A 14621-nucleotide genomic window follows, 5' to 3' on the forward strand; every position below is an offset into this window, starting at 1 on the left:
TCTTGTGTCTGTTTGGGATGGAGTTAATGTTCTTCACAGCATCCAGTATGGTACTGTGCTTTGGATTTGTGACTGAAACAGTGTTGATAACACATCAGTGTTTTAGCTATTGCTGAACAATGTCTGCAGAATGTCAAGGTTCTTTCTTTTACCCACTCTTTCTTTTACCCTTCTGTATGCTGGGGGTGCACAAGACGTTGAGAGGAGACACAGTCAAGAAAGACAGTGGGCCCAAAATGACCAAGGGCTATTCCATACCATATGATGTCATGTTTAGTTACAAAAGCTGGGAAAAAGAAGGAGGAAAAAGAAGGAAAAAGAAGGAGGAAAACATTCAGAGTGATGGCATTCGACTACCCAAGGAACTGTTACACATGATCATAGAATCATAGAATCATTCAGGTTGGAAAAGACCTCTAAGATCATCTAGTTCAACCTTTAGCCTAGTACTGACAAGTTCACCACTAAACCATGCTACTAAGTTCTACATCTACATGTTTCTTGAAGACCTCTAGGAATGGTGAAAACCACTTCCCTGGGCAGCCTATTCCAATGCTGCACAACCCTTTCAGTAATTTCTCTTAATATCAAATCTAAACCTCTCCTGGCACAACTTGAGGCCATTTCTCCTCATCCTATCGCTTGGAGCTTGGGAAAAGAGCCTGATCCCCACCTCGCTACAACCTCCTTTAAGGTGATTGTAAAGTACAATAAGGTCTCACCCTGAGCCTTCTTTCCTCCAAGCTAAACAACCCCACCTCCCTCCAACCCCCAGCCTTCACCTTTACATGCTTTTCCCTTTTAACTTATTCAAAACATGCTCAAGAGACTATAATTGACCTATGTAAGAAATATGTAGAATACACAGTTACACACTTAATTCTTGTGAACAATTGCAAGGACATATGCAAAAAAGGCATGAAGTCCAGCACCTTTTGAGTCAGCTGCTCATTTGATTCTGGAACAATCATTTTCCAAGAGTTATTTAATACGAGTGATGTAACTGCTCTGTTGTGTGACTGACCTCTAGTTTAACTCCCCTCAGAACACCACGCCAAAGGCTGTCCTCAGTTGTAGCCACGCAACTGCATTGATTTCAGTGATGTTGCACAGGAATGGCTGCAGACAGAAGCTCGCCTGGGTGGCACACCTTCCTCCACTGCACAATCAATCCCTGTCTAAGTCTTATTTTTGCCATCTTATTTACTAACCACTTGCATTACTAATGCAACAGTGTATGGATGATTATTTTACTGTTCTCCAGCCTCTATACTGCTGCATGCCAGGTCATCCTTGCCTGGGCAGGACTCCCTCCTAAACTACTTCCTTTGCTTCCTCACCCACTAGTTTATCAGCATCTTCTTTGCAGGTTATCAGATAAAATTTGATTTTCCTACTTTACAGCAGTGTGAAAAGAATTAATTCAGTAGGGCAATGATGGAGAAATGCTTGAGGCACTACTAAAGTTTTCTGTTAAAATTTAAGGTAGATTTCCAGAAGAGCTTAGTGTTCAGATGATTCCAGTCCCACAGTTACTCTCTCACTCACTCAATGTATTTTGTGTTCATATAAGACCATTATGGTACATGCAGATCCCCAAACTTTGTTAGCCAATTCGCTTCAAACATTAACTATTGTCACTGCTATTTTAGTTCTTGTCAGGATATATCTGTTTTCAGCTTCCAACTGCTGGATTCCATCAGAGGCCTGAGAGGTTGAAAACCTACTTTTTTTTTTTTTTTTCTTTAGGCCATGTTATCTTAACATGGTAGCACAAAAATCCAGCATCTTTCCCTTTTTCTTTTGACGAAATTGGGTTCACAGTTATGTAATAAATTACCACTTTTTTTCTCCCCTCAGCTGTTTACAGGATAAAGTTTCTGTACATCTGCATGAGTTCAGCTTCCAGCTGCCTATTCTGGAGGGCCTGAAACCATTTGCATCCATTTATAGAATAGCACAGGTTTTGCTGTTTTTCAGACCAAACTGGATGATATGGGATAGATACCATGTACATGAAGACAGCTCAGACCATGTGCCATCAGTAGCAGCACCCAGCAGCTAGCACAGCCACTAGAAGCTTTGTAACGTCCAGCCAGCAAGGGGAAGAGCTGGCATCTGTTACATGAGTATCTCAACAGCAGTCCTTTCTCCACACCATGTTTGAGTACCAAGCTTGGAAGAAAGATATGTTGGTGCTTATAAGTAAACACAACCAAAATTCATAAATTTGTCCCTTTTTTTTTTTTTTTTTTTTTCCAAATCAGACCCCAATCCAAGGAGAGACACACATTAATTCATAGAGAGGGTTGCATAGGCTCCTGCTCTAACAATAGATGTGCATTAATTTCTTGAGAGGGCTGAGTAAGTCCCTCTTCAAGTCCCTGCACACATTAATGCCCAGGAAAGACCAACTCTGTTAAGGGTATGCTACTTTAAGGGTACTTAGTCAAGAATTCAAATTAAAGAAAAAAAAAAAGGTTTATAAGAAAAGTAGGAAGTCATAAACAAGAACTTATTGGGACACAAACCTGACCAAAAAATGATAAGGAAGGCAATGATGAGAACCAAATCTGGTGATTGAAGAGGGCACATGGGAGTGTGAGAATGTTTACTGCAGTAAGGTTATATGATCAGTGAGCTTGTCAACCGGGAAATTAAGGAAAAAGGGGGAAACCAGAAAAAAAATTAGAGACAAGCCTGGCAAAATATATATAGACACAATAACAAGAAACACACCTTGCCAGTCATACTAACTGATGGGCTATCAAGAAACCACAGGCACTACTTCCAAGAAGATTAACCTGGGTTTTACAACTGATAAGACTGTAAATCAGGGGAGGCCTCAGACAACAGGCTGCAAGGGGTGCAGGGATCAACAGAACTATACAAATCCATGAGGAAGCATGCAAGGGGAAGGGGAAGCAGGGAGGAGCAACTCCAGCCTTCTAAAATGAGGCCTAGGAGGATGGTGAAGAGAACAGCTCAGCTGAGGAACAAAGTGAGTTTGAAAGGTGTTTAAAAAACATTTGCAGTCAAGTTTTCACGCCACTGCTTGCTGTTATCAGAGTGCACCACTGGTCTCAAAATTATGTCTGTTTCTCTGCCTGGATTTTTCTTGTCTCATTGCCTCCTTACATCATAACAATGCAATCTCATTTTCTGCTCCCCTGGATTCTTGGTGCAGTCAGTCATCCATGTGAGGTGCAATGCCATTGTATTTTTCACCCCTTTCCCTTGTTTCCTTTTCAGATCTTTTCAGTTGAGTAAGGATCCTATTTCAGAAACTTTATTTCTTGGTAAGTAATGTGTGCCATTATTATACAAAGCCATAACCTCAAAATGTCACTTCAAAGTAAACATGAATGGTTTAGTGCAGAGTCTACCAATAAAGGACCAATTTCATAAATACCTTGATTTTTTAAAGTCTTTATCTGTCACACCGTATGTCCTCAGAAGCTTTAATGGCCTGTTAGAGACAGAAGTCAGAAGGATGAAAAACTACAGTGAAGAGAGAAGTTTACTAAATACACAATTCAAAGCCCATTTCATCCGAACTCTTACATTAGCGTCTAATGCTTACAACCCATGAGACACAATTTAAATGACGGATACTGCTATCTAGAACTTCATGGCATAAGTTATGCAGAATAGCAGAGACCATTGTCCTCAAGAAGCTACTTAATAGCATCTTGATAATTTGTAGTCTGGGACATACAGTGGAGCAGGCTGGAGGCTACTTCAATAAACCACCACTACTTTGTGCCTACACAAGATCAGCTGCCTCAGCCCCTTCTCGGCCTTGAAAATTTGCTCCAAGATGTTTCAGGGGCAGATGTTTATTGGCACTGGCAATGCTGCCTGCACCAGTACCACCAGCACCAGACTCGGAACCTGTCTTCATGCCTGAGAGGAGCCAGGTGATCCTCTCTATAAAAGCATCTTAAAGATGAGATAAGATTTTGTAATTCTAAGTCATTCTGACTTTTTTTTTTTTTTACTGTTGTTGGTTTTGTTGTTGTAGTTGGTGTTTTGTTTTTTTTTTTTTTTTTATTTTTTTGACAGTGTTACTGCCTGCAGGATTGCCCAAGGGCACTCACCTCTTTTCTCTGCCCCCACAGGGACAAACAGGGTTTTCCACAAACCTAGCTTGAATACTGAAGAAATCAGATGCTGACTTGCAGTAAAAGTCACTGTAGACTCGGCCCCAGAGACCTTTACCAATCTTATTCTCAGAAAACAAAGTGAATCAAGGGTTCACTCATTTATGAGTGTGTTAGGAAGGAGATGAAACAAGCTTCCACAGGAAGCAGAGGACAAAAATAATAATTCAATTGGGTTTATTGTTCAAAAAGACTTGACGGTCTAAGTCAATTCAATCATTTTCAGCTGCCTGAAATCTGTGTATCTCTTCTTATTAAAACACCTTTGTTATATATTTAAAGTAGGTACCTATCATTTCACTTTTCAGGGAACCACAGCGACTCACTGAGACTTGACACATTTCTTTTAGGAAGCAGCTGTAAAATGGGATGAAACCTTTTCTTGGGGACAATAACTCCAGGAAAAGCTTAGAGAATCTGGTCCGTATGAGCTGGAATAGAAAGAGAAATCTTTTTAGGTAAAAGTCAGGTGGCAGATACTGACTGTGTTTCATTCATACTGTGCTTTGCACCTTCAGATAATGGGCAAGAAAACTCCAAACTGTTCCAAGCTAAACCATGTCAGCAAACGAACCATTGGCATCCTGCATAATCCGAAGGATTGGGTCTCTGAAGGTAGTGCTCTGAACTAGTTACCTGCTCCTGCCCTCAGCTTTCCTCCACCAAGATATGTTTCCCTGTCTTCCTTTGCCTTTCCCTCCCTATTATCAGAGGTTACAAATCTGTTCTTTCTGTGGATTTACTTGCTCATAAAACTGTGCCTGAAATAATCCAGATTTTTAAAATATGTTTGAAAAAGTAGTCTTTTTCAAAGCCCAGACCATTTGACAGAAGCAGGAATGAATAGGCAGGATGGGTTGGGCATGGGAACCACCTGCACTAGGTGCAATAAACGGAACAATATTTTTTCTGTGCTGTCTCATTCCTTTGACTGAGACCTTGGTGGGGTGTGCATCTGTCTCTCTGTAAGAACACAGTCTTGTTTGAGACTGCTGAGGAAGAGCATTTACTCACAGAAAACAAAAGAAAAAGCCAGAAATAAGAAGTAGCTCTTCTCTATTTACTACCCACGTTATACCACTAGGTGCATAAGAACAGCAAAAACAGAAGTTCCTGTTCCTTAAGAGGAATTTGCAAGACCAAGGCCAAAGTAACACTGAGAGTAACAGTGGTAAGTAGACAAATGAAGCTACATATCACATTCCTGTGATTCTATTGCCTGAGTAGGTGTTGGGAAACATTTTAGTCACAATAGACTATTCTACCTGTCTTCCAGCTGCCCACCTAGGCAAGCATAGACCTTATGTAGGACCTACGCTATAGTTGTCATCTGCATAGAGATATACTATAGCATCCTGATAAACTGCAGCATCTCAAGTGGATCTCATCACTTCTCTTTAGGCAGCTAATTTTGCCTCCAGTCCAGCTGCCTTTTTTTTTTTTTTTTTTTTTGTGGGAGAAATGACTTGACCATAATTTGAGTCATGGAAGAGGTAGGAACACTGGAAAGAAAGGCAAAGGGAAAATACAGATTTAAGGATATTTGAAAGGACAGGAATATCTGTGGGTGGAGTGATATAGATGTTTTCTGTGGACACATACGATGGGGTTTCCATCACACCTCAAGTAGATCCCTTCCTACACATTGCACAGTTCAGATGCCCCTCCACTCAGTGCAGCCACATTGAGGAAAAACAGCAACCAGCTTCATCAGCTGTATACATGGAGCAATAAGCTGTGCCTTATGGGCAAGAAACAGTGACTTGAGCAGAAACTTCATGTCATCTGTGTCCCTGGAGAAAAACCTGTGGGAGATTTCTGTAGCTGAGCTCAGAAACTAGAAATCCTCCATCCCAAAGATGGACTTGTGTGCGTGTTGTCACTGTGTTCAAGAAAAAGGGTTATTTATGAATGACCTGATGGGAAGAGTAAATTAACTTGCAAGGGGAAAGCCTTTTATTTGCTGTCTCAAGAAGGCCAGCAGTCCAGCGCTTAGTGTGAGCCCTCATATCTCTCAGTGCTGTCTCATACCGGCATTTCACTGCTATTAATTACATGTAAATGTTTCTTTGTCCCAACATAAACTTGCAGCTGTCAATACAGCCAACGCTAACTACCAGGAAATCATTTGTCTGAGAAGGAAATGTTGCAAGCTATCAAGTTCCTGTAGTGTGCTAAAACATCCGTAGAGGCAGACTGCCAGTGGTTTATTATAAACTGTGGACCATATGTTCTCCTGGCTTCTATAGTTTTGAGCAAGGAAATGTGTCATTAAATAATCCTGAAGGGAAAATGCCCTGTGAAGAGTCATAATGCCATTCCACTGGAATGGTACCCTGACAACTGCTTTCCGGAAGACTATGAGGACTAAAAAGACCATTAGAGTATTAAAACTGGGTTGTTATTAGTGTGCATAGGAAGAACGAGCTTGGCAGGAACTCCACCATATGGCAGCTTTAGGAAATTTGATAGATGTCTGAGGAATATCTGTTGTCATTCATGCTGATACAAGAAGCAATAATCTAATGCATGTATCTCTCTTGGCAGTAGTCAAGACAGGTAAGTCAAGACAGTCAGGACAAATACATTTCACAAGACTCAAGGTGAAGCAGACACCTATCCAGTCTTACTAACTGTGCTGTTGAACTAGCTCCACAGGATGCAGTGTGTATACGATTGGTGTTGAACGAGAACTGCATCTGACAAGACAAATTCCACAAAGGAAGCAGACTGAACTGAGGCTACATCAATTTTTGCCATCCTAACCTGGTAACATTTCTTCACAGGTTAATGTGTTCCTGTGCTGACGCCAGGCAGTGCAGGTCCACTCTTGAATCCTGCTCTTGAAAAACACTGAACTGCATGGGCTGTGGCACAATTTTCTCCACTGACCTGACAGCTGGTATCACTAGTACACAGAATGACTCTCACAGTTTGGTGCAGACTTCTTCAGAGCTTGAAAATGTGTTGACAAATCAGGCACTAAGTGAGGTACAGAAGAGTGAATCGGCACTGCCTGAGGTGTGGAGACAAACCAGCTCACTGGAAACAGATATTGAAGGACATGACAGACGTCTTCAAGAATATGCTTCTCACTAGGCAAGATTAGGGGAGAAGTCAAGTTTATTCTTGCAAAGTATGAGTTTGGCCACTGGATTACAAAATTACATAGTTATGAAAAACACCTAAACCAAAATCATAGATCACTGTAGTGCAAGCTATCTGAAGTCGTTGGGGTATATACATTGGGTGTCAGCGGCAAGGTTATGTGGCTATGGTAGCAGGGGAGCAGCAGAGAGAAGAGGTCAGGGGCTGCCCTTGCCAGACACTCTGCAACAGACACATCCAGCCACAGCTGAGCTCATCAGCCAAGGCAGTGGCATCTTGTGAAAACATATTTCAGAAAGGTCAGAAAATGATGGATGGACAGAGTAACAGGGAACAAAAAGTGAGAAACAACAGAGGGAACAGCAAGGTCAGAGAAGGAGGAGGTGCTCCATGGCACAGTGTGAAGGACCTCATGCTAGAGCAGATTTTTCTGACAGCCCTGTTGCTGGCGGAGAACCCGTGCTGAAGCAGAAAGGTGTGAGAAGGAAGGAGCAACAGAATAAAAATGTTATTTATTGACCATGAATCTCCTTTTCCACTCCATGACATTTGTGTCAGGGGTAGAGGATTCTGGAGTGAAGGAGTGAAGCTGAGCCTGGGAAAGGGTAGAGAAATGGTGATACTTCAGTGTTTTTTTGTTCATCACTACCCAAATCTATTTTAGTTGGCAATAAATTAAGTTCATTTTTTTCCCCAAATGAACCTGTTTCACACACAGTAGTGCCTGGTAAGCAATCTTCCTGTCTTTATTTATCTATATCCTGGGAGCCTTTTCATTCCTGTTCCTTTTGTTTTCCCTGCTCTTCTGCCCTCGTCTCAATGATGGGGAGTGACTGGACTGCTAGGTGGGAGTTTGGTTGTTAGCCAAGGCCAACCCACCACAGTATAGCATCCATACACAGTACACAGACAACAGACTTAGCAAATAGTGTATTTTTGTACCTCATCTTATGGCCACAGCTTTCATCATTTTTGGCTTCTAGATGCTTAAAATGATGTCAAACTTAAGACCCAGACAGAAAACTGCAGTTCCACATGTTTGCCTCTGGCACTTCAAAATAAACTTCAGGAGACCTAATTAATTAAAAATTAAAAAATAAAAAAATAATAAAATAAGATGTCAAGCTTTAATATACACATTATTAAAATTCATTTACTAAGTCCAGCATTTCTACGCTTTGAGAAAGTACCTCAAATTTAGTTGACAATCTCACAACAAAGTTGTGTTTTTTGACATCTCTCTGAATAGCTCTTAAACTTTGTTCAGTTACAAAGTTTTAGAGCCTCATTTTGCATGTGCTGTAGAGATTGGGCTAAGTGATTGCAGCTCGTTTCTGTGACTACTGCATGTGTATCCACAGGGTTCATGAATATAGAAACATGCTGGCACGTCAAAGTGGCACGTACAGCTGACAGTCAGGTATTATTTCAGCTTATAATGTTCCTCTTACACTCACTCACTTCATACACACAAAAAGCATACATAAACGCTGTGAGGACAGTCTGACCTTATGCTTGACTTCAACCTTAAACAACACAAATTACATATCTCAGAAAAGCATGGCATGCCAAGGAATTCCATCCTCTGTCTTGACTCCCAGTATACTTTGCCTCTGTAAAATGTGCTTTTTTTTATATTTTCATTTTTCTGAATTAGAACTAATAAAACCCACATGGTGCAGCTGTGGGAGTGACTCAGCAGTATGGCTTGGCATCTTCATGCATATGACATCCTGTGACATAAAGCCACACATTTTCAAGATAAAATTCTTAGTTAAATTATTTGCTTCCTCAATGGCAGTTAAAATTATTTTGAAGGAGAAACAGTAAAATTGAGGTTCCAGTACACCAATCTCTCAAGATGGTAAGCATGAAAATGATATCAAGAATGTATTATACTTCAAATTTTATTTCATTCATAATTATTTTCATGTTTTCCAGGCAGAATTTAGGAGTATTTGAAGCAAGGCTTCTAATAAGAAGCACATGGCAGATGTAGTCATGCTGATAACAATGGGGAGTAATGAGAGGAGAAATGTTTTGCTAACGAGTACATTTTACTTCGTAGATTTTTCCTCAGGATTAAGGAAGGAACCTGGAATTTAATAGCTAAAAGAGAAAAATGGTAGATATCCATTTGATTTTGAATTTGACCTCTCAGAGTTCATAGTGAATGCTATCATTCTCATTTAATAGGAAAAAAAAAATAAAAAAAAATTGATGAATTCATCTGTTTTGATTTTTTTTCCCCAGATCACAGATGGTTTTGAGAATTCTGCAAGGCCTTGCAGTATAAGTAAGATTCACCTGCTTGAGGTTAAAGTGGATTTCATTGTTTAAGTTTCCATCTGCAACTCTTTTTCCCTCTTTCAGCATCTGTATCTAGAGTGATGTACAAAGGTTTATAAATGTCTAGCAGACATCTCTCACTTATATTCACACTCACATCACCTCAAAGAAAGACACCTAACATGCTCTCAGTTATCTAGCACCAGCATTCCTAATTTCAAGATATTCAGCTTCTGTTCTAACCACGGCAGTTCAAAAAGACAGCCTGCAAACAACCTCTGATAAAACACATACTCATCCTTTTTTTTTTTTTTTTTTTTTTTTTGTGGTTAACCAACAAACTATGCTGTAAGGAAGACAGATTATCAAGAACAGGAGTTTTCCCACAGCCTTTAGTTTATGGTTACTGTGGCTGGTTAAGAGAGTGTTACTAGTTAAATTACTGGTTAAGAGAGTGCTCATTGGCCTTGGCCAGAACCATGATGGAGGCATCAAAACAATCCAGGCTCCAGGGCCCCAGAAGATTCCATAATACCATAATAGTGTTCACTATCACTAATAGTGTTCACATCACTAATATGGCCATACCCAGTGTGTTCACCTTGGTGCATGCCCTTGCCGCTCACCATTCAGAATACGCACTGAAGGGGGTCTAGGAGGTTACCTCTCTGCATGTAATGACTTCTCATCTTCCATTTATACTCCCACTTCTCAGACTTCATGGGCAAACTACACCAACCTCCAGGCTAAAGACAAAGACCATTCAATTTTCATGTGAACTCCTTACCTCTGAACAGTCCAGCCAAAGCCATCATTGTCCTGTATGCCAGCACTGTGCCACAAGCTCCTTCTAGCACCAACTGCATAGTCAATAGCTTCTGGGGAATTTCATCAGGATTTGCCAACTTACATCTCTTCTACCTTCGAACTTCTGTTCCAGCACACGTGTCAGTATCTAGAAGCTGTTCCTTCACAGCGGTACCACATAAGGACCATAAAGAGTTATTCCAATTAGATCTACATGGTTAATTCCATGGTTATTTGTAGCAATCCATCCCCATGTCTCTGCCAGACTAAATGGGTTTGTCCACAATGAAACAAACATTTAGTGTTCAGGAGACAGTACATTGGACTACTGGTATGACCATAGAATCATGATGGAAAAGCTTGCTTAAGTTTTCTGAGCAGGCTGGAGGCGAGTATCTTTTGCTTTCAAAGACATAAATGTATTATTCAGTAGCTCTCTGTTCTACAGTGAGGTAGGGGGGTGAGCTTAAAAGAGAAAGATGGTAGCTTAATAAGATAACTGCTTTACTCAGACAGAATAATAAGAGGATTATAGATATCAAATAAATCTTAGATACCCAACATCTAAGTTCTATCAGATGTTGGATACATGCAGTATTGGAGGGAGCCTGGCAGTATTTTCCCATAGCATACTCTGAAGAGTAGATCCTGTCCACAGAGAAAGGTTCTCCCCTTTGGTCATTTGATATATAATTTGTAATATCTATTTTCCTTAAAAGAAAATAACTCAGTTCCTAAAGGATGTTCACATGACAACTTCTTACTCCACTTTAAATAAAGGCAAAGCCATGCAGGCAGTGTAATCACGGGTACTGAGTCTCAGTACTTGAACTGCTCCTCAGCTACAGCCAGCTGGCTAAGTTTACTGTGGAACCACGGAATTTGTGAAGCACAACACAGGCCTGAAAGCCTGTCTTTTGTTAAAGAGGGTGAATCCTAGTCTAGAGAACAAGAGTTTTCAGGAGTCAGAGATTGCACAGCGTGTTGTATCAGCTGTTGTTTGCAGTGTGCTCAGTGCAGACTCACTTGCAAATGTCTGTACGGAAGCACTCTTGAATTATATTTTCTAACAGGTGAAGGACTGGTTCTGTGTATCCTCACAGTGAAAGCTGAGGACAGCCTGAAGTAAAAGCACTTGATTTGTGTGGGAGGAATCTTAGGCCACTGATACACAATTACCTCCTACACTTTGGCTGGTATGTGTCACACTTTGAAAAGGGTATTAAACATTAGATGAGACAACAGAAAAACATTCAGTCAACTGGTATTTTGTTCCGCTCTGTCTGCACTCCCTATACTCCTCTGAATGCCATCCTAGTATATCCCTTTTGGCAAAATTATAGATTTTTTTTCAGTCTTCCGTTGATCCAGTGGAGCTCCTGCAGGTCTCCTTGTTTTGTGGGTGATGCCTGGATCACTCTGAGAGTGTCCTGTGAGACCACTGGTCTTCCCATCCCAGCTTCCCTCCAGTGCCTGGCCTCCACCTTACCCATAGACAACCTAGCTGGTCTCCCACATGTGTGCCAAGATCTTGCAGTTATAAACCTTAGCTAAGACTGCAGAGGAGTTCAGTGTTCAGAGCAAAGTGTGATTCTTAGGGTACAGAGTGTAAGGACAAATAGACATGCTGTACCTTGCCCTGTGGTGCATCTGGGCTAATACTGGATCTCAGGTAGTGGCTGTGAAAGATGCTAATTAGGGAGAGATTGTGAACCTGGCTTAAGCAGTCAGTAGCTTCAGGGTGTTGAGGTCTAGTCCCTGTGTTTTCCTGTCACTTATCTGTTCATGTACCTGCTTTTGAAGAATTTATCAATACCTTTTTTCGACCTGCTGTAATTTTACCTGCAGAGTAGACATAGCCATGAAGTCTAACACCTGAATAATTTTCAGGTCATCCAGTTCACTAAAGGTAACTGAAGTCCATCCACATTCCTCACCTCCTTGATAAGTCCAAAGCTGTAAATTACAATAAGCTATTTCATTTCTCATGTAACCGAACTGCATCCCATCCCACAAGGAGAAAATGCACCTACCCATCATCCCTGCTTTTAAAATGACAAATTCTGTAAGCCCTTATCAGAGTATTCGCCACACTATATGGTTTTCTTTTTCTGGCTTTGGCTGGTATTTGGTTAGTAAAAGAAAATAACAAAAAGAAATCCAGGGTCTCTGAAAAGAAGTGTACTTGACAGCAAAAAAAATAAAAATAAAAAAATGCTGGTGTAACTGAAAAGCAAAATTTGGATATATCTGCCTCTTTCTCCCACTCTTTTTTCTTCCAAGTGGTCTCCCACTTCTGTTGCATCATTCACCCTCTTCCTCCTCCCGCAAGGTTTCCCTTAAGTCATATTTCCCTCAAGGCTTTGTTACGTGTCTTTTCCAAGAACATTCTGTTTTTGAACTCCTCTGATGCATTATACTTGTGTGAATGAGGTAGATCATTTGCCAGGGCAGGAGCCCTGACTTTTAACTTGGTGTGGAGTGGTAAGGAGATTTACAGTGCTAAAGGGGTTATCAACAAGCCTAAGCTCTGCTTCACTTTTTCTCCCATAAATGTCATTTTTGCTCTCATCAATGCTGAGGGTTAAAGTTGCAAACAGTTACTGTACCTTCTGGTTCCAGTTGCACAGCATCTCTTTTAAGCCAGGGATCTCAAAAGGTTTGCAGTCCTGTAGTATTCTGTTTAAGAGACAAGTGAAGTTTATTATTGCTTGCTGACGCGTTGAACTTCAGGGATTTGATCAAGACCATATTTGTCAACAGCATGACTAAAACCTCACCCAAACATCCACCATTCATTTCTTTGATGCAAAAAACTCTTAGTAAGATTCAGTTCATCTAACACTAGCAATCTCACAATGTGTCCTGGTTCCAGTTAGGACAGAGTTAATTTTCCCTCATAGTAGCTGGTAGGGTGCTATGTTTTGGATTAGGATGAGAAGAGCGCTGATAACATGCTGATGTTTTAATTGTTGCAGAGCAGTGCTTACACCAGGCCAAGGACTTTTCGGCTTCTCGCTCTGTCCTGCCAGCGAGCAGGCTGGGGGTGCAGCAGGAGCTGGGAGGGGACAGACCCAGGACAGCTGACCCAAACTGGCCAAAGGGGTATTCCATACCATCTGACGTCATGCTAAACAATATATAGGGGTGGCTGGCCGGGGTGGGGGGCCGGCTGCTCGGGGATAGGCTGGGCATCGGTCAGCGGGTGGTGAGCAATTGCATTGTGCATCACTTGTTTTCTTACACATTATTATTATTAATACTATTATCATTATCACTATTATTATTATTATTGCTATTATTATATTCCTGTCTTAATAAACTGTCTTTATCTCAACTCACCGGCTTCACTTTCCCGTTTCTCTCCCCCATCCCAGAGAGGGAGGGGGGAGGGTGAGCGAACGGCTGTGTGGTGTTTAGCTGCCAGCCGGGTTAAACCACAACACAATGCAATGTGGCTTTTGTTACTGAGTATAATGAGATATTGGCTTAGACCAAAGCCTGGCATGTAGATAATAAAAAATCAAGTGAATACCAGTGTAGGTTGCCATGTCTTTACTGAAACCTAGGAATTCTCTTAAGTCAGGAAGAAAAAATAACATTAGGGTCTGAAGGTAAAAACAAATTTTCATGGTCATGTTTATATTGCTGAAAAGGTACCGGACCAGTGCTGCGCTGCTAGTGTGCTTGTAGGCTGGGCTAGGGCTCTGCTCTCTGACACACTGCCCAGGCACTGTGCAGGCACAGCAGATGGTCTAACCCACTCTGATTAAGCCAAATGAGCAAGACTGCATCAATCTTACCTCCTTCTGCACCACATAACCCTCCAACAGTATCTCAGTAGTCTTTACAACCCAAACACTCCACAGTGTCTCTAGGACCCCCTTTTTGGGGTAAGTAGCACATACCTTGAGCTCCTCATTGTGAAAATGTCTTCCTGCTCAGCTGGGGCACAGCCCCACATCATGGATCTGAACTTGTAAAAAAAGCCGACACGTGAGCTAAGTAGTAATTATGGTTTAAGGCATACAAGGGACACTCAACACTGTACTGAGGAGAGAAGACCAAGGGCTTAGGGCTTGTAGCCTTTCTTCCTGGCCTCATGGCACAATGCTCCCCCAGGAAGATGCTTCCCAACTTCAGATTTATTTAGCATGATAGATGTAGTCTTTGATTCAGATGCAGTCTGATATAGTCAAGACTATATAAGCAAAGCACAGAATTACGTGTAGTGATTCAAACACCCTGAACAGA

Source organism: Anser cygnoides, chromosome 1 (genome assembly GCF_040182565.1).
Source record: "Anser cygnoides isolate HZ-2024a breed goose chromosome 1, Taihu_goose_T2T_genome, whole genome shotgun sequence".
Lineage (NCBI taxonomy): Eukaryota > Metazoa > Chordata > Aves > Anseriformes > Anatidae > Anser > Anser cygnoides.